Below are 22,725 nucleotides of genomic sequence, written 5' to 3'. Positions count from 1 at the left end.
CTTGTCAATTTTTATTTTACCATCATTTTTTTACTACACTTTAATTAAGTTTTGCTTTGTTTGTTTTTTTTAACCAAAATTTCCCATCCCAAAAAGGATCAAATACTATGTGATGTGATAGCTGCATGGCATTATAGGAAGCCCACAAGGCTGCTCCAAAGTTCATGTGATCCTTCTGTTGTTGATTTAATCTTCTGTAATGTGTAAAATGGTGGCAGTGATTTTAGTCGATTCATGCCTATTGAACTGCAAATTGTTTAAATTTACCAGGTTCAAACAAATTCTTTAAAAAGTTTTGCATGAATTTGATTTACATCTCCAACAGATAATAATTGTAAATACTACATAACAATCACCAGTAATACTAATATTTCTTTGTATGGGTTCTTTTTCAAAGACTAAAGATCCTAGATTATTTTCATATTTTTCTATTTATTTATTATTTTATATTACCGTACTTTTTTTTTTTTTTGAAAAATTGTCAAAATTAACTACAGAAAGCTCTGTTATTTTATGAAAACCTTTGCAATGTCTCCAATACTGTAGGCTACTGCTTGGCAAATAATCAGCTAAACCTGAGGAATACAAATGACTGGAAAGCAAATTATATTTCTGAAACAACCCTGGCAGCAGCCATCGCTATGCATGATTACAAAGGCAAGTAATGCAAATCATATACTGACCTCAATTCAAGCAGAACTGATTTCCAGTTTGGTTGTCTGACTCTGTTTATTTGAGCTACTTACATGAAAATATTGCAACAACAATGCATGTTTTAGAAAGGTCCTGCCAAAATCCAGGTACTGATACATCAACCTCGGATCAGTCCTGAATAGTGTATGAACAGCTGTAGACATAACTCTCGGCTTTTATGCAAACAGTGGGGGGAAAAAAAAGATGTTTAGCAAGGAAAAAATGTAATGTAAATTTCATGGAGATGGGCACTTTGCTACTGTTCATTCTAGAATTAAATGAAAATGTAGTTTGTGAAGCAGTGCACACTGTGTCTCCATCCGCATTATACTTTATGATGAGCATTCTTGAGTTACATTATTGTATCATCATTTTGATTAAAATATATCCCACTTTAAAGAGGTTGTCCACTACTTTTTTATTGTTGATCTATCCTTAGGATAGGTCATCAATGTCTGATCGGCTGGGGTCTGATACATAGCACCCCGTCCAATCAGCCAGCTTAAGTGTCGGCGGCGGTAACTGTGGGCCGGAACTGCTCGATTGTGGAGCTGCTTCGTATTTTGATAGTGACCGGAGCAGGGTACTACACATCCACTTCCTATTCATTTTAATATGAGGTGCATGAGTAGTACCCTGCCATCCACAATCGAGCAGTTCCGGCTGGCGGTTGCCGCCAACACCAAGAACACCTGATCAGTTAGGGTGCCGGGTGTCCTAAGCCTAGATCATCAATGAAACAGTAGTGTACAAATTCTTCAAAAGTATCCAGTCACCAATTTTGTCATACATCAACAAAAACTCACCTTATTTAGCGTCTGTGCTGCATTCCATAAATTGTTATATATACCCTTTACTCACCCTGTATACTCCCAAAAGTCTTTTGAAGTTCTCCAGCCCTCATGTTAATCCTGTTGGCCCAGTCTGATGGACGTCCATTCGGTGCTCTCTATCCCTCCTCACAGGTTGCTGCTCGCGGTCCTTCTGCCTTGATTTACATGGACGATGCCTCCTGCGTCATCCACATTGCAAGGCAAAATATTACGCCTGTGCAGAGAAATTTTGCATTGCGCCTGCGCACTATGCTTTGCCCTACAGCGTGCATGCGCACTTATGTTTTCGCATCTGCCCGCAGTAAGGCAAAGCATAGTGTGCAGGTGCAAGGCACAATGTGGATGACACAGGAGGTGTCATCAACGTCAATCAAGGCAGGAAGACAGCAGAGGTGGGGTAGAGAGCCCAGAATAGACACCCATCGGACCAGACCGACAGGATTAACATACAGCGTGGGAGAACTTCAAAAGGGTTTTGGGGTGTATACAGGGGAACTCAGAGGGTTATATGAGCATTTAGGCAATGCAGCACAGGCGCCGAGTAAGGTGATCATTTTAATTTAATTACTGTAAATAATAAATCTTAATTTTGTCCCAAGGAAATGTTGGGCTCCTTTGTAGGATTTTTGACAATTAATTCCACATTTTATTGCATGTATATCTCAGTTCAGTAGGAAATAACTGATAGGTAAAGACATTAACATTGGTCGGTTATTATGAAAAGGAAAACCAAAACAGAAAAAACAAGGATCCCTAAAAAATAACTTTTAATCACAATAGTTAAAATAGAGGACTTTATACAACACATATGATAAAAAAGTACAGAATGTACCTACAGAACCCTGTAATGGACTACAATGAATCCTGCCAGTTATTTTTTAGGGATCCTTGTTTTTTCTGTTTTGGTTTTCTATTGCTCTAGGGTTCCAAATTATTCAGATTGTTTGGTTTTTTTCAGTTCTATTATGAAAAGGAGTCTGTTACTCGCAAAACACAATTTAAGTTAAGCACAGTTCATAGTCATAGACATGGGGGAATTAGCCCCTACAAAAATCATCTATATATATATAATTGCCTAAGGGGTACTTCCGTCTTTCTGTCGGCAACTTCCGTAACGGAAATCCTGCGTCGCTGATTGGTATCGCCAGCTGCCTGTCATGGCTGCCGTGACCAATCAGCAATGGGCACAGTCCGATTAGTCCCTACCCTACTCCTTTGCAGTCACAGTGCCCGTCGCCCGCTCCATACTCCCCGCAGTCAGTGTCCCTGGCACCCGTTCCATACTCCCCGCAGTCAGTGCCCCTCCATACTCCCCTCCTGTCACCGCTCACAGAGGGTTAATGCCAGCGGTAACAGACCGCGTTATGCTGCGGATAAAGCACTCCGTTACCGCTGCTATTATCCCTGTGTGACCAAGTTTTTACAATTGATGCTGCCTATGCAGCATCAATAGTAAAAAGATGTAATGTTAAAAATAATAAAAAAACAAAAAAACTGCTATTCTCACCTTCCGTCGTCGGACGATGCGCTCGCGCCAGCCACCATCTTTGTTCCCAGAGATGCATTGCGAACTTACCCAGAACACTTAGCGGTCTCGCGAGACCGCTAAGTCATCTGGGTAAGTTCGCAATGCATCCTGGGAACAGACGATGGCGGCCGCATCACACAGCTTCGCTGGATCCCGAGGTGAGTATATAACTATTTTTTATTTTAATTATTTTTTTTAACAGGAATATGGTGCACATACTGCTAAATACTGTGTGGGCAGTGTTATATACCTACATGTCTGGGCAATATACTACGTGGCTGGGCAATATACTACGTGACTTGGCAATATACTACGTGGCTCTGTGCTGAATACTACATCGCTGTGCAATATACTATGTGTCTGTGCAAAATAGTACGTGGCTCTGTGCTGAATACTACGTCGCTGTGCAATATACTACATGGCTGGGCAATATACTACGTGACTGGGCAATATACTACGTGACTGGGCAATATACCACGTGACTGGGCAATATACTACGTCGCTGGGCAATATACTACGTGGCTGGGCAATATACTACGTGACTGGGCAATATACTATGTCGCTGGGCAATATACTACGTGGCTGGGCAATATACTACGTGGCTGGGCAATATACTACGTGACTGGGCAATATACTACGTCGCTGGGCAATATACTACGTGGCTGGGCAATATACTATATGATTGGGCAATATACTATATGGCTGGGCAATATACTACGTCGCTGGGCAGTATACTACGTGAATGGGCAATATACTACGTGACTGGGCAATATACTACGTGAATGGGCAATATACTACGTGACTGGGCAATATACTACGTGACTGGGCAATATACTACGTGACTGGGCAATATACTACGTGGCTGGGCAATATACTACGTGGCTGGGCAATATACATTATGACTGGGCAATATACTACGTCGCTGGGCAATATACTACGTGGCTGGGCAATATACTACGTGAATGGGCAATATACTACCTGACTGGGCAATATACTACGTGACTGGGCAATATACTATGTGACTGGGCAATATACTATGTGGCTGGGCAATATACTATATGACAGGGCAATATACTATATGGCTGGGCAATATACTACGTCGTTGGGCAGTGTACTACGTGAATGGGCAATATACTATGTGATTGAGCACTATACTACGTGACTGGGCAATATACTACGTGACTGGGCAATATACTACGTGGCTGGGCAATATACTATGTGGCTGGGCAATATACTACGTAGCTGGGCAATATATAACACAAAAAAAACGGAGTAGAAAAATCCCAAAGCACATGTTCAACAATATATAAACTTTATTAACAAGAGATGACAATACAATTAAAATGTATCAACTGCTATCATAGCACATATAACACAGGAGAAAATCCAAATGGAGAGCCCATAGGTATGCCAGTGGGGCAGAAAAGTCCAATTGTCCCAAAGAGATGGGCATATATAGATATCATATATCAAATATCAAAAGACTGGGAGTATGTGGAGGGGTAAAACCCCATAGTAGCGATAAATAAGGCAAATCAATGTGCACAAATATGCCCCCACAATAAACCACAGTCAGGTCACAGACTATCATAACTCACCCATATCAGAGGCAAGAGGACTCTTCCCGCTCCCCTGGCAGCCCCCTGATGCACGTTTCGCGGATTTCTTTATCAAAGAGGGTTAACCATTGACTGCTCATAGTGTGGTTAAATAGAGCGCATACCGGAAGTTCAAGTGGCATATCGGCGCACGCGCATCTGAAACCAGGCACCGCCCCCCACTCCGGCCGTCATAGCAACGCCTGCATAGGGCGGAACCCCGCCGGTGACATCAGGTAATATGCAGGCGCCGCCGCAGCTGACAGCCGTCATGGAGCCAGAAGCTCTCAGTCCCAGGTGCGCGCGCGCACAGCCATCGGCCGTTTTGTTGAAGACCATGTAGGCTGACATGATCTGGAAGATATCCCCATACCATCCTCCCAACTGGGGAAAGTGCATATAGTACATTTAGAATGAAGATAAAAATATACATGACCGCATTATAGGCGTCAAAGTGTAGCTGGGCAATATAGTACGTGGCTGTGCAATATACTACATGGGCTGTGCAATATACTACGTGGACATGCATATTCTAGAATAACCGATGCATTAGAATCGGGCCACCATCTAGTAATTTTATAAATGTATTCCTCCATCGTGCACTCTGGTTTCAGTGCACCGTTCTGCCTCATGACTTTGCATACTTTCACCTCCACATCTGGATCCTTGTTTTAATTTATTCAATAAATTAACTTTGAAAAAAGAAACCATAAATTTACTAAAACAGTGGAAATATACACTTGACCCATAAGAATGCAGCCAAAACACATTTTTAATTTTTTATCTTTTTTCAAATACCTACAGTATAACTTTCTATATGTTTCCGCCAACATAGACACATGAAGAGTTGTTCTTTGCGTGACAAATTGTAGTTTTGAATGCTCTATTCATTTTACCATATAGAGTAAGAAAAGAATGGCAAAAAAAATTCCAAGTGCGGTGAAATGATGAAAAATACATATTTCCATGACTTTTTTTTTATTTTGTTTTTATTATTTTTTTATTATTGGGTTTTATTTTTACTCCATTATTGGGGAATTATTATAAATAACCTAAGAATATAATTTTCCAAGTCAGTACAATAGTAATGATACCAAAATGGAGTATTTTTTACCTATATTTATAGTTTAAAAATATCTGATCTTTGTGGGGAAAAAACTGGCTTGTGCTACCATTTAACAAGAAATTTGTATTTTTCTGCTGATTGAGCTGCATGAGGGTTTGTTTTTTGAGAGGTGAGCTGTGTTTTGATTGATTTTTATTGCATTTTTGTGAAAGGAAGGAGGTTTTTTTTTTTACATTTAGCGTACACAATAAACAACTTTATATTTTGATTGATCAGACTTTTACAGATACGAAATATTCATGATTTTTTTATTTTTATTACATCTTTTTATATGTAATTTGGGGGAAAAGGGTGAATTGAATTTTTATGTATTTTTTTTATTATTTTTCTAATATTTTTAAACTTTTTTATTCTTTTCCCTTAATTTTATTTTTAAACTATTTTAAACTTTTCCCTTAGTTTGTAGTCCCCTCAGAAGACTTGAACCTGGAATTGTTTGATCACTTGTATTATATACAGAAATAGTTCAGTGTTGCTGTACATAATAAAAATGAGTGTTACCTATGTCACAGAGTATGTAGATGGATGTCTCAGAAAAAAATAATATGACCGGCAGGGAGGCCATTAGCTAGCAATTCCCCCTTGGCTGTAATAGCAAACGATTAGCTCCCCAAGGTCACGTCAAAGGCGGCCAAGAGGCATGTGAAGAAATGCCCGGGCAAGATCGAGGTGCTCAAATGCTGCTGTAAGTGATTGACAGTGGCATAGCAGTGATCTGCGGTAGTTTGCGTGGAGTTAGCTCCTCTTCTGATCCTGCGCCAAACACCCTAACACACTCCATGACGTAATAATATGTCTTGGAGCATTAAAAAGTCAATATGTTCCAAATTTCTCCAAGTAACTTATTTAATTTGCTAAATCTATTGCTTCTTTAGACTGTCTAATCTAAATTTACACTACATATCAGTTGGCTTGCATTGGCATTGGCTAGAAATTTGCATCACATTTCTTGCATCCAACTTCTGTGATTACCCTTTCCAACTTAAATAGGAATTGTCACCATGTCTTAACTGTCGTGTTCTTACTCTCAATTTTATTTCCACCACTCTCCTAAATATTCTGGTTTTTTTGTTGTATTAAGATCCACCATATGGCTCCAGAGATATAGGACTGTTTATTTAGTGCTATTTTACATGGTTTTTGGAAGGGGCGTGGCTCACAGGGTAATTATGCAGTCTAAAGACACGCCCCCAGGGAACTGTTTGACACACGCCCATTGATAAAGACAGTAAAAATTAGCGCTTAATAAAAGGCCAATCTCTCTGGAACTGTATGGCGGCTTTTATTAACACAAAAACTGAAATACTCAGGTGAGCAACATGACTACAGTGAGAAAAAAAAAGAGAAGACTTTTGACCTGGTGGCAGGTCCTCTTCTAGCAGCTAAGTGAACTAGACCCACTGCTGGACGTCACTAATGTGATCTACTTGCATGTATTATTATAAAATGACAAAAGCTCATTTTTTGATGGACTTCTTTTAAAGTCCTGGTGTTAGCTGAGTACCTGTAATGTGAGTGTAAATCTACAGGAAAAAAAAAGTGCTTTGTTGTTGTGCTACGCAATCCACAGTTCGTACGTTCTACAGTATGGGAGACAATATTATTCTGCTACATTAAATAATATGATTATGGTGTATTATAATGATTATCCTTCTCTGAAAAGACAGAAAGACATGTTTAAAACAAAAGTCTGTTAATTAAAGAAGGAAAAATAATTATGTGTCCTTTTAAAGTGCAATTAACGGTAAATACCCAACTGACATCAATTAAACTGATATTAGACCATTTAAAAGATGTCATTGATTTGATATTTCACCAGTTCTAAACATCAAAAGGAACGTATTCTGTAATAACTGGAACACTTCTTCTAAAACATCCTTACCATTCTTGAGTAGGGGGTTTTGCAAGTAATGAGAAAAACGACCGGCAGAGACCATACAGCAATGTTCATACTAAATTATATCATTTTTAGAGATTCTTTTTAAAGAGATTGTACAATATTAGTTGCTTTTTCTTAGGCCCCTTTCACACATCAGTTTTTTGCTATCAGTCGCATCCGTTGAATCTTGAAAAAACCGGATCAGGCAACTGAAGTTGCCGGATCCGTTTTTTTCTCATAGACTTGTATTAGCCGCGGATTGCGACGGATGGCCTCACGTTTCATCCGTCATTCACCGGATCCGTTGAAAATTGTTTGTCTGGCGGGCGAAGACAACGGACAAAGTAACGTTTTTTGTGTACATCGAAAAAACGTACAGCGACGTCCGTCATTTGCTCGAATGGAAACCTATGGGTGCCAGATCCATCAAATGACGGAATCCGGCGATGGATTCCATTTTTTTAAACTGATCATACTCCGATTTTTTTAAGATCCAATTAGCCAGATCCGCTAGTCGGATCCGGTGAAAAAACGGATCCATCTCATCAGTTTTTCGCAATCTGCAACCGATCCGTTGATCCATCGAGCCAACAGATTGTGACTGATGGCAAAAAACTGATGTGTGAAAGGGTCCTTAGAAGCAAAGTTTCATCTGTCCATTTATTGTGTATGATATTGTTCCTCTGATCTACTGAAGTCATCTTTGTTCCTGCGATGAACTTTTGGGGAGTTGTTTACTCTGCGCATTATTTAAAAAAATTAAAGTAACTTATTTTACATAATGGGTGCAGAAACGGTGCAGAAAATCTGCAACATCAAAAAAAAACCAAACTCCCCAAAACCTCACGGTGGTAACTTAACCAAAGAGACTGGCTTGCAATACACAACCTGAGGACAAGTATGGACCAGTTTTTTTGGAAGAATGCAGCGATAGTTTATTAATCTTCGATAGAACTTCTTAATCTCTCCATGACCGGGTAATTTCCGCATACTTTTTTCTCTCCTGATATTAGATATTTTATTTTATCATTCTGTCGACATAACCATACAAGGGCTTGTTTTATATAGTATGAGTTGCAGTTTATATTACCATACAATGTTCTGGAAAATTGAAAAAAACTCCAAGTGAAATTAAATGGTGATAAAAACATAATGATTTTCCAGGGCAGTATGATTATGGTGATCTCATACTTGTAACGCTTTTTTTTTTTCAAGTGATAAAAAAGTGAAAATTTGTAAAATGAAAAAATTGGTTTTAGTCTTTACGTTTAAGACTCTGTAATGCTTTATTTCTCATGAAGCTGAGCTCATCAGCTCAGTTCAAAGTGTTTACATTCAGCCAGTGCTGAAGCTAATAAAAGCTGATCGTTGTGGGCACCGTGCGCCAGACCGCTACCAATCTGCTATGGATGACCTAACCTACAGATAGGTCATCAATGCCATATGCTCCGACAACCCCTTTAACCCCTTTCCAACATGTGGCATAATAATGCGACCATGTTGGACTTCCCCTGTTTGCCGGAGCCCACACCTTTCCAGGCACATGACAGCTAGTCTATACAGTTGCTATATGCCCACAACAGCCGCGGGTGGAATCGTGATCCACCCGCATCTGTTAACGAGTTAAATGCTGCTGTCAATCTCTGACAGTGGCATTTAACTCACGCTTAAAGGACACGCATTGCTAATCTCGCCCATCGGTGACCCTGTCACATGATCATGGGTCACCAATGGGTCGGCATGACAACCAGAGATCTGCAGCAGACCTCTACAGTTTTCATTGCCAAATTTCTATGAGCACCGTTCTGTGATGGGCGCTCATGGAAAGTGAGCATTTCTGCTACACACAGGCGTTCTGATCATTGTCTGTATGTAGCAGAGCCAATCCGACAAGTGCAGCTTCTAGTCTCCCAAATATTTTTGAGTTTGAGTCAGCAGGAGGAGGCAAGGGCTTGGATATGTGGCTTGAAAGAGAGGGCAGAGTCGAGGATCACCCCGAGGCACCGAGCGTGCGGGACTGGGGAAAGCAAGCAGCCATTGACATTGATGGATAGGTCTGGTGGAGGGGCAGAGTGAGATGGGGGAAAGATAATGAATTCTGTTTTGTCCATGTTCAGTTTTAGAAAGTGAGCAGAAAAGAAAGCTGAAAGATAGTTATATGAAAAAGTTTGGGCACCCCTATTAATTTTAAGCTTAATGTTTTATAAAAATTGTTTTTTTTGCAACAGCTATTTCAGTTTCATATATCTAATAACTGTTGGACACAGTAATGTTTCTGCCTTGGAATGAGGTTTATTGTACTAACAGAAAATGTGCAATCTGCATTCAAACAAAATTTGACAGGTGCATAAGTATGGGCACCCTTATAATTTTCTTGTTTTAAATACTCCTACCTACTTTTTACGACTTACTAAAGCACTGTTTTTGGTTTTCTAACCACATTGAGCTTTGAACTTCATAGCCAGGTGTATGCAATCATGAGAAAAGCTACTTAAAGTGGCCACTTGCAAGTAGTTCTCCTGTTTGAATCTCCTCTGAAGAGTGGCATCATGGGCTCCTCAAAACAACTGTCTAATGATCTGAAAACAAAGATTATTCAACATAGTTGTTCAGGGGAAGGATACAAAAAGCTGTCTCAGAGATTTAACCTGTCAATTTCCACTGTGAAGAACATAGTAAGGAAATGGAAGAACACAGGTACAGTTCTTGTTAAGGCCAGAAGTGGCAGGCCGAGAAAAACATCAGAAAGGCAGAGAAGAAGAATGGTGAGATCAGTCAAGGACAATCCTCAGACCACATCCAGAGAGGTGCAGCATCAACTTGCTGCAGATGGTGTCACTGTGCATCAGTCAACTATACAACGCACTTTGCACAAGGAGAAGCTGTATGGGAGAGTGATGCGAAAGAAGCCGTTTCTGCAAGCACGCCACAAGCAGAGTCGGCTGAGGTATGCAAAAGCACATTTGGAGAAGCCAGTTTCTTTTTGGAAGAAGGTCCTGTGGACTGATGAAACCAAGATTGAGTTGTTTGGTCATACAAAAAGGCGTTATGCATGGCGGCCAAAAAACACAGCATTCCAAGAAAAACACTTGCTACCCACAGTAAAATTTGGTGGAGGTTCCATCATGCTTTGTGGCTATGTGGCCAATGCCAGCACTGGGAATCTTGTTAAAGTTGAGGGACGCATGGATTCCTTTCAGTATCAGCAGATTTTTGACAATAATGTTCATGAATCAGTGACAAAGTTGAAGTTACGCAGGGGATGGATCTTTCAACAAGACAATGATCCAAAACACCGCTCCAAATCTACTCAGGCATTCATGCAGAGGAACAATTACACTGTTCTAGAATGGCCATCCCAGTCCCCAGACCTGAATATCATTGAACATCTGTGGGATTATTTGGAGAGGGCTGTCCATGCTCGGCGACCATCAAACTTAGCTGAACTGGAATTGTTTTGTAAAGAGGAATGGTCAAAAATGCCTTCATCCAGGATCCAGGAACTCATTAAAAGCTACAGGAAGCAACTAGAGGCTGTTATTTTTGCAAAAGGAGGATTTACTAAATATTAATGTCAGTTTTCTTGTGGGGTGCCCATACTTATGCACATGTCAAATTTTGTTTCAATGCAAACTGCACATTTTCTGTTAGTTACAATAAACCTCATTTCAAGGCAGAAACATTACTGTGTCCAACAGTTATTAGATATATGAAACTGAAATAGCTGTTGCAAAAAAAAACTATTTTTATAAAACATTAAGCTTAAGATTAATAGGGGTGCCCAAACTTTTTCATATAACTGTAGCAGACAGACATTGTGGGATTTTGGTCAGTAAGGAAGTGAGGTCAGGTCCAGAGAGGTAGATCTGCATGCCGTCGGCGTAGCGATGATACTGTAAACCGTGGTATTCTATGAGCAGTCCCAGGCCAAAGGTGTAGATGGAGAGAGCAGGGGCCCTAGGACTGAGCCTTGGGGAACACCGACAGACAGGGGGCGAGGTGAGGAGGTCGTGTGGGAGAGGGAGTCATTGAATGTTCGGTCTGTTAGATATGACGAGATCCAGGATAGGGCCAAGTCTGTGATGCAAAGAGATGAGAGAATTTGTAGCAGGAGGGAATGGTCAACAGTGTCGAAGGCAGAATACAGGTCCAGAAGAAGGATGACAGAGTATTGTTGCTTGCTCTTGGCGGTTAGTAGGTCATTGATGACATTAGTTAGGGCAGTTTCAGTTGAGTGATGCGGTTAGAAGCCTGATTGTAAGCAGTCGAAGAGGGAGCAGGAAGAGAGGTGAGAGGACAGTTCAAGATGAACATGCTGTTCCAGTAGTTTTGAGGCATAAGGGAGAAGTGATATCAGGCAATAGCTAGACACAGAGGATGGGTCGAGGGAGGGCTTTTTGAGGATGGGTGTGATCGAGGCATGCTTGAAGGATGAGGGGAAGACACCATTTGTAAGTGAGAGGTTGAAGAGGTGTGTTAAGGTTGGGATGAAGACTGTGACAAGGTTAGGGATGACGTGGGACGGGAATCGCCCGATCTCTAAATTAAAAAAAAAAATTAACCCAATCGCTAAATGGCATAATGATAAAAAATTCTAAACACTAGAATTAAGTTTTTTGGTCACCGCTACATTGTAATAAAGTGGAATAATGGGCGATCAAAAGACCATATCTACAAACTCATAATGACCTGGAGAATCATAATGGCAGGTTAGTTTTAGCATTTAGTGAACATGGTAAAAAAAACAACTGTGGAATTGCATTTGTTTTGCAATTTCACCGCACTTGGATTTTTTTTCTGTTTTCCAGTACATATGTTAAAACTAGTGGTGTCATTCAAAAGTACATCTTGTCCCTCAAAAAATAAGCCTTCACATGGCCTTATTGACCAAAAAATATAAAAGTTATAGCTCTGGGAAGAAGGGGAGCAAAAAATGGAAATTCAAAAACTGAAATACCCCTGGTTGTTAAGGGAACATCTTGCAAGCTTTGCATTGGGCACCAAAGTGATTTTCCTGCCATCTTTCAGTCATGCAGGCATGCTTGGAGCAATTACAATCACTGCTCACAGCACAGAGAGCGGCTGCTGTAAACATGTTCCGGCGCTGACTGACACACTGCTTTGCACTGAAGCACTGCTGAGCCGACCATCATTCAGTGCCAGGGTTACAGCCGCCACCACTCTCAGTGCAGTGCCAGACCCACCTGCATGACTGAAAGCCAGTGGCTCCCGGGAGAAATAAAGTTCATTTTCTCCCAGGTGCCTCATTTTCAGTACGACAAGCCGGGCACCTACATAACGCTAATAACCTGCAGATTAACTCTTAATCTGCAGGTTAATAGCGGTATTGGACCTGACAGGTTCCCTTTAAGGCACAAATGCAGAAAGTAAATAGGATAACTCATTATTAGGTAGGCATAATATAAACAGATAAGAAATATTAAAATTTAGTTGTCATTTCTAGTTTGGACTTCAGTCTGCAGGATTGTACAGTATGATATTTGTATTAATATGATACAATTATTAGTCATAACTTCTCTTTTAAATTAAAATTCATGAAAACAAATACAGTAATTACAAGCAAATAGATGATCTATAACAGAGCTGAACTCATTCTAATTATTGTCTTTGTAGGAAAAATAGGAATAGAATGAGCAAATTGATGTTATACTTTATTTTTAGGCTTTTAGTTATTAATCACATTTATATTACCATAATAGTAATTACGTTTGTCTTTTACATCACATCGCACATAATTTGCTTTCCATAAAATAAGGCTATATAAGTATATGCTTCAAAATTGCACCACTCTGATGCACAGAATACATTTCCAATGGTGTCTATATGTAGCCTCCATTGACAATTTGTGCTGCACTTTAGAAACAATGTATTATTAAACAAAAACCCAGTCTCATAATTAATTGTGACAAAAATCACCAAACAGATGTATTTGCTCACAAAAACAAAAACCACTATTAGCTCTAGTGATTTGAAATAGGAAATGTAGCCTGGTGCCAGCAACTCATTATTATCACAAACAATTTTGATTAGAAAATGGGATCTGGTGCCTGCACCTCAATATTAGCCCTGACAATTTAACAATTTTGATTAGGAAATGGGGCCTCCGCCCTGCACCCCAATATTAGCCCAAGAGATTTTAGTGAGGAAATGGGGTCTGGTGCATACACACCAATATTGACTTAAACAATTTTAACTCCCTTATGACATTAGGCGTGAATGTATGCTGATGTCAGACTCCCTCTCTTTGATGTGGGCTCCGGCACTGAGCCTACATCTTTACTGGCACATGTCAGCTGTTTTGAACAGCTGACATGTGCCTGGAACAGCCGCGGGTGGAATCATGAACCACCTGCATCTATTAACCCGTTAAATGCCATTGTCAAACTCTGAATGTGTCATTTAACATGCGCTTTCAGCAATTGTGCCGTAAATCCACCTATCGTGACCCTGTCACGTGTTCGCGGGTCACCAATGGGTTGGCATAACAACCAGAGGTCTCCTGCAGACCTCTATGGATGTCACTGCCGGAATGCTATGAGCTTCGTCCCGGTGGTTTGCGCTCATAGCAAGTAAGTAATTCTGCTAAACAGGTGATCTGATCATCGCCTGTATGTAGCAGAGCTGAGCGGGTTATGGCAGCTTCTAATCTCCCATAGAGACTACTGAAGCATGCCAAAAGTAAAAAAAAGTTTAAATATAAAAAAATAAAAGTTCAAATCACTCGTATTCTCCTCCATTGAAAATAAACAATAAAAAGATCAAACATACACATATTTGGTATTGTCGCTCTCAGAATCGCTCGATTTAGCAATAAAAAAGGAACTAACCAGATCGCTAAATGGCGTAGCGAGAAAAAAGTTAAAGCACCAGAATTACATTTTTTGGTCGCCGCGACATTGCATTAAAATGCGATAATGGACGATCAAAAGATCGTATCTGCACCAAAATGGTATCATTAAAAACGTCAGCTCGGCACGCACAAAATAAGCCCTCACCCAATCCGAAATCATGAAAATGGAGATACTACGGATGTCAGAAAATAGCTCAATTTTTGTTAACAAAGTTTGGAATTTTTTTTCACCAATTAGATAAAAAAGAATCTAGACATGTTTGGTGTCTATAAACTCATAATGACCTGGAGAATCGTATTGGCAGGTCAGTTTTAGCACTTAGTGAACATTGTAAAAAGGCAGAACAAAAAACTACTGTGGGATTGCACTTTTTTTGCAATTTCACCACACTTTGAATTTTTTTCCTGTTTTCCAGTACATGACATGTTAAAACCAATAATGTTGTTCAAAAGTACAACTCGTCCCGCAAAGAATAAGCCCTCACATGGCCATTGTGAACAAAACATAAATAAGTTATGGCTCTGGGAAGAAGGGGAGCAAAAAATGAAAATGCAAAGCCAAAAATACCTCTGGTCTTTAAGGGGTTAATTAGGAAATGGGGACTCCTGCCTGCACCTCTGTATTAAGGCAGAGACAGACTGCAGTTCTTGTCATGTGAGAATCGCATTGTAAACCTTGTATTGGCTGTCGGCTCTCCTGACCGGAGATTCACAGCTGCATAGAAATGCATCATACTGTCTTGCTCAGGTCAGGAGAGGTGCCCGGCCAGTCCGTGCAGTGTGATGCGATTCACACACGAGAAATACAGCAGTCTGTCTCTGCTCTTAGTGCAAATATTTTTGATTAGGAAATGGGGCCTGGCACATTGCACCCATATTATCATAAACTATTTTAATTAGGAATTGGGGCCTCCTGCCTACACCTCTGTATTAGCGCAAATGTTTTTGATTAGGAAATGGGGCCTGGCACATTGCACCCATATTATCATAAACTATTTTAATTAGGAATTGGGGCCTCCTGCCTACACCTCTGTATTAGCGCAAATGTTTTTGATTAGGAAATGGGGCCTGATGCATGCACCCAAATATTAGCCCTAACGATTTTACTTGGGAAATGGGGCCTGCTGCATACATACCAATATTAGGCTGGTTTCACATTTGCATTTTTTGCCGCTGCGTTTTAGCGCAAAAAAAACATGCGTTTTTTTCCTATACTTAACATTAAAAACGCATGCGTTTTTTTGCATGCATTTTGCCGCATTTTCCCGCCGCATGCGTCGTTTATATACATGCGTTGTGTTGCAGAAATGCAACATGTAGTAATTTCTAGCTATGTTTTTTTGCCGCAAAAAAAGCATGCTTTTTTTGCGGTAAAAACACGTATTGCTGTCTATGTAAACGCATGCGTTTTTAAGCACATGCATTTGCATGCATTTTTAAACACATGCAGTTTAATAGAAAAACACAAGAATACACACTGATAAGTCAACCCCCAACCCTAACCCTAACCCTAAGGGATCCTAACCCTAACCCTAAGGGTTAGGGTTAGGATCCCTTAGGGTTAGGGTTAGGGTTAGGATCCATTAGGGTTAGGGTTAGGGTTAGGATCCCTTAGGGTTAGGGTTTGGGTTAGGGTTAGGGCTTGGGTTAGGGTTAGTGTTAGGGATAGGGTTAGGGTTAGGATCCCTAGGATTAATAGGGATCCTAACCCTAACCCTAGCTATTTCTGTTTATAGTGGGTTTTCTTGTTGACTTTGATGATTGGCAGCTGTCACACACTTCTCATCATGCGTTTCAAAAACGCAAACGCAGGAAAAAACGCATGTAAACACGTCAAAACGCCACATTTGTATTAAAACATGCAAAAAATGCATGCGTCTAAAAAACGCAGCATTTAAACGCGTTTAAATGCGTTTTTTCACCAAATGCGTTTGCATTTTAAACGCTGCATTTTTAAACGCAAATGTGAAACCAGCTTTAGCCCAAATGATTTTATTTAGGAAATGGGACCTCCTGCCTGCACCTCAGTATTAGCGGAGATGTTTTTGATTAAGAAATGGGGCCTGTTGCCTGCACCACAGTATTAGCTCTAATGATTTTTATTAGGAAATGGGGCCTCCTGCTTGCACCCCAATATTAGCCCAAACAATTTTACTTAGGAAATGGGGCCATGTGAATGCACAACAATATTAGTCGTAACTATTTGGAATAGGAACTGTGGCCTGTTGCCTGCAACCCAATATTAGTTCAAACAATTTTGATTAGGAAATGGATCCTCCTGCCTGCACCCTAATATTAGCACAAATGATTTTATTTAGGAAATAGAGCATGGTGCAAACACACCAATATTAGCTCAAACAACTTTAATTAGGAAATGGGGTGTCCTACCTACACCCCAGTACTTACCTATTTTCTATGGCAGCAATGTAGTTCCAATTTTCTAGATTTACTGTTCTTAACATTCCAGAGAGCTATGTTTTTTCTTAGAATTGTTGTGTTAGATAGCACCTTTTTACCCACTTTGGATGTTTTGGTCAGTTTTTCTGTTTGTAGCAAACTCCTCTGACATGTGCAGTCCTATTCCCACCTGTCTCAGGTGGTTTTAATTTGCTTATTGCCATGGAAATTGTAGGTTGTTTAGTCCAGGAGAGGTGTATCAGGACAAGGACTGAACTATAAGGTACACCTTAATGGTGACAGTTGGGCTCATATACATAGGCCAATGTATTAGCTCAAACAACTTTAATTAGGAAATGGGGTGTCCTACCCACACCCCAGCACTTACCTATTTTATATGGCAATAATGCAGTTCCAATTTTCTGGATTTACTAGTCTTAACATTCCTTAGTGCAGCTTTGCTTTTGTTTATTTTGCACCCCAGTTTTAGAGTAAATGTTTTTATTTGAAAATTGGGCCTTGTGTTGGCACTCCAATATCAGCCTCACCACTTTTGATTAGCAAATGGGGCCTGACCTCTAGCCTACAGCCCAATAAAAGCCCAAACATTTTTACTTAGGAAATGGGACCTCCTGCCTTCACGCCAGTGTTATAGCAAGAGTTTTTGATTAGGAAATGGGGCCTGATAACTGCACCTCAATATCAGCCCTATCGATTTTGAGTAGGAAATGAGTTCTCCTGTCTATATTCCAATATTAGCCCATGCAACTTTACATAGGAATTGGGGTCTGGTACATACATGCCAATATTATCCTTAATGATTTGGAATTGGAAATGGGGCCTGGTGCCCGCACCCTATTATTAGGCCTAGCAACTTTACTTAGGAAATGGGGCTTGGTGCATACACACCAATATTAGCCCTGGTGATTTGGATTAGGAACCCTGGTGCCTGCCCCCAATATTGCCCAGAAGATTTTGATTAGTAAATGTAACCTCCTGAGTCCTGACTGCAGTACAGTATTAATCCAAACAATTTTGTTTAGAAAATGGGGCCTGGTGTCTGCACCCTAGTATTAGCCCAAACAATTTGGATTAGGAAATGTGGACTCCTGCCTGCACAACATCAATAGCACAAACTAGTTTGATGCTGGAAGATCGATTTCACACATGACAGGATCCTATCTAACTATATAACAACTTGCAGCTGTAGCAGGAGCAGCATCTCTGAGCTGTTACACTCACAAAATGGCACAAAGAAAAAAACATGTCCCCTTTTTATATGGAGAGGGATATGTGACTTTGACAGCCAATGACAGAAGCCCTTGTGTCTGGACGATGGGGAAGAGTTCTGCACCCTGCTTGGCTGCCGGAATGTACACACATTAAGTTAATACAAAACAAATTACTCTCCATCGCTCCTCTGATCTATGCACACTCCCTCCCCTCATAAAACACGTTACCTCGGCTCATCATACAGCACCACTACCCTAGAGAAAGAACTAATAAAGCAATAATAGAAACGCAACCTTTTACAGAACTGTGCCCTAATTTTTCCAACTTTGATGGAACATGCTCAGTAATCTGAACACAAATCAAAATGAGCTACATTCGGGCCGAATTTCAGATTGGCAAACATTTTTCCTCATCTCTAATCACTACCACCGAAACTGCTGCAAACCACCCAATCTGTTGTCTCCTTTCACATTATTCTGTAGACTGTAAGCCCGCAAGGACCGGACCCTCTCTATTTCTGTACCACTTTGTCATTGTTAGTTTATTCTCTGTAGTTCATATTTATATATTATATATAACCCATCCTCATGTACAGCACCATTGAATCAATGATTGTCTAAAAATAAATAATAATAATAATAATGTTGTGATATCTGAAAAAGTATGTTCTATTAGAAAGTATTAAAAGAGCATAAAGCACCAAAGACCAGTAGGTTCCCAATATTAGTCACTTCTGAGTCCTTCCACCAGGAAGAGTCTTGAAAAAATAAACAGTTCTTAGCCTGCCATAAAGGAGATTTTGTCAAAAAGGTGGTTTCCATGTAATTATACACCTTTTTTGTCTTCCACTCACACATTATTGGCCACTTTTTTGTATGGGAAACAATTTATTTTTTAATATGCCCGGAGGTTCCAATACTGACCACAAGCCCCTAATATCTAAATAATCAGCTAGATGCCTCTTTGGAGCCAAGAGAACATCCGGGACAATTTATGGACCCAGATATTTACAGGAAACATTTCAGGAATTCATGTTGTCTGAACTAGGGCCCATATGAATCAGAAAATAGCCGCATTATTACAGTTGTATGTTTTATTTTGAAATGCTGCAGCTATTCTGGAAAATATACTTTTGGGAAAATCTGGCCAGGGACCATGTGTCTTGGATGACTAGAAGCATGCCGGTCAATGGCAGCTTCTGGTTGCACTGTTGCCTTTAACTGACAGGCCTCTCCCTATGCACACACATTGTGAGTGACCTGTCAGTGTAAGGGAGCAGGTTAGAGATACGTTGCCAGGATCCTACTCTACTATAATAGTGCAGGACTGTCATGATTTTGAGGCTGTGCCCCGCAGTCCCGCACGAGACTCCATTTCTCCCGCACAGCCAGCAGGAGAAGCAGCCAACACGCCCCCTTGTATTAGGCCATGCCCCTTCATATCTTCTTCTTCCAGGGAGGTGGTTCAGAGAGGGAGAAAGGACATTCTGATGTGTGTGTGTACTGCACACATACATGCAGCTGGCCCTGCTGTGCTTACAGTACTAAGCATTATAATCAGGAGTAGCGTCATTAGTTAGAGAAATCCAGTGCAGCCTGTTAGTCATAGGCACAATATATATATATATATCCTTTATATACTACAACAGTTATGGAGTGGAGCCATGGAGTGGAGCCTCTGACTGCATGCAGAGTTCGCAGAGCTGGGCTATACTGCAATGTGCAGGATCTGTGACCCAATGTGGACAGCGACGGGTGGTGAAATCTTTGCCTGCATTGTAAGCAGAGCTGCTGGGACACATCTACAGCCCCGACTGTACACTGGCATCATCATGTGGGGCCATTATACAGTATTGAGTATCATGTGTGGCCATTATACAGTATGGAGTACTGTGTGGCCATTATACAGTATGGAGCACTGTGTGATCATTATACAGTATTGAGCATCAAGTGTAGCCATTATACAGTATGGGGCACTATGTGGCCATTATACAGTATTGAACATCATGTGGGGCCATTATACAGTATGGAGCACTGAGTGGCCATTATACAGTAAGGAGCATCATGTGTCAGTGGCCAGTATACTGTACGCAGCATTATGTGGGGCCATTATACAGTATGGAGCACTGTGTGGCCATTATACAGTATTGAGCATCTTGTGGGGCCATTATACAGTATGGAGCACTGTGTGGCCATTATACAGTATGGAGCACTGTGTGGCCATTATACAGTATTGAGCATCATGTGGGACCATTATACAGTATGGAGCACTGTGTGGCCATTATACAGTAAGGAGCATCATGTGTCAGTGGCCATTATACTGTACACAGTATTATGTGGGGCCATTATACATTATGGAGCACTGTGTGGCCATTATACAGTATTGAGCATCATGTGTGGCCATTATACAGCATGGAGCACTGTGTGGTCATATTTTTTTCTGTTTATAATTATTGTTTATGAAACAGTGTGATCAGCAGTGCTAAATGGGTGTGATTGGGGTGTGGATATGGGTGTGACTAGTTGTGAAATGGGTGTGGTCAGTGGCGTGGTCTAAAATTTGCCACGGCGTGCTGTGCGAACCACTACCTTTGTCCCTCTTTGCCTTCTTCAAAAGTTGGGAGGTATGTGTAGCATTTCAGAGTAAAGGTTACACAGCTGCAATAATGCATCCAATATCTGATTCATGCTGTGTGAGGTTTTGGCAGCATGCATCTCCTGACAGGTTCCCTTTAAGCGAATCTGCCAAATAATATAAGACTATGATAGGCATAACCGTACCACCGCACACTGTAGGACGCTGTAGGTTAGAAAACAGCACATTTGATCTAGAAGAATCCCATATAAAAGCTGTTAACAGAGTCCCGAGAGCAGAAGAAAGATGGTGGAAATATGTTGTGAAAATGTATAAACTTAGGAGGAAACAGCCCTTGGAGTAAGGAATGCCATGGTAGAAAGACAGGAAAGAAACCCATGTGACAGTCCAGGGAGGATTAGGAAGTAAGGGCAAAAAGGGACTCTGCTGGGGAGGGAAGTCAATATAACCTGGCTGGCATCATGAACCCACATGGTCAGCCCTTCAGTAACCAAATCAGCACTTCGGGATGGATGACTCTGCACTCTGCCTCCTGGCAGTACATCCACATCTGCTCTTCCGTGCAGGGCTAGCCACAAAAGTCACCATCTGAAGACCTGCACCAAGTTTGCAGACAGCCGCGAGCCACACGTGGCTCCAAAGCCACGTGTTGGTGACCCCTGATCTACATGGTATGGGGGCGGATTGTGAGGCTTTAATTTAGTTAAACAGAGGGCACAGAACCCTCACTCCCTGTCACTGTATTCAATATGTACAGTACCATAACTAAAGGAACATGTTTTTGTTCAATTTGTATTTGTTCTTAAACAGTAAAACATTTATACAATAAAACAAAATCAATTATAATGACTAAATATATTTAATTGCTGTTAATATCTCAAAAGGGTGTCTGGATGTTATAAATGATGGTTCCTTGCGCTAGCACTGCTGTGCAAGGAATGATTGCCACGGAATAGGCTTCACCCCGTTCTTTTGCTGCATCTACTCCATGAGAACAGTTGATCATCACTGAGGGAATCACTGCTGGTAATGAATCCCATCAGTGGAATATGAGGCTTCTTATTGTGCCAAATGCAAATACTGTAATTGGTGGGTGGTATTGCATATTGGGGCTATTGGCTACTACCATAATTTCCCCGTAGTTCTCTAAATATGCATGGACCAGATACTCTTGCTGGCTGTTGGTGTGCCTGCAGAGAGGACAGGTGTTATTGTCCAGCAGCCATCTGCCAATGCAGGCAAGGTGGAAGAAGTGGGAGCACTCCATGGAGCTGACTTCATTGCCAGCTACAATGTCATCCAGACAGATTGTGCAGGTTTCAGGTGGGTCCTGGGCCAATCTTCTGGAGGTAGGGAGTAACAGCAATGCTGAATTCACCACTCCAAGACGGATGTTAACTGGGGATGGATTCCTGTCCTCAGATCTTTCTGGTGGTGGTCGTCTTCTTTGTCTCCTCCTCGTATTATTGAAAGGAGCTATCTCCATCCTTCTTTGGTGGCCTAACCTGCTCCTTGTCCTATGGGCTATAGGGGAATCTGCCCTGTTATGCCCCGGTGTTCCTGAATGAAAAAGACAAACAACACACATATAAGGACTTTCTTCTATAGAATATTATCCCCCTGTAAGGAATACATATTTTAGAGACCTGTATATGGACATACTGTATTAGTGGCTTTTTAGGTCCCATCTTACCTGATGTAGATGGACTTACAATCCCATTTGTTGAAGGCTCTTCTGGGACATGGGAAGTATGAGAATTGTCCCGTGAAGCCATGTTCTTCTTAGATGGTGAAGATGCTAGATATCTCATGGCCTAAAAGGCACTGGAGAACTCCGAGCTGAAGAACTCTTCACAGTGTAAAAGCTCAAAAATTATATTCTGATTCTCGCCAAAAAAGCAAAGAAGCAAAAAGGGGTACTCACTAGAGAAACCTCTCCTACGTGAATGCGCCAATCAACAATACAGCAGCC

This window comes from Ranitomeya imitator, chromosome 7, assembly GCF_032444005.1.
Source record: "Ranitomeya imitator isolate aRanImi1 chromosome 7, aRanImi1.pri, whole genome shotgun sequence".
Taxonomy (NCBI): domain Eukaryota; kingdom Metazoa; phylum Chordata; class Amphibia; order Anura; family Dendrobatidae; genus Ranitomeya; species Ranitomeya imitator.
This window is presented reverse-complemented; position numbering follows the sequence as displayed.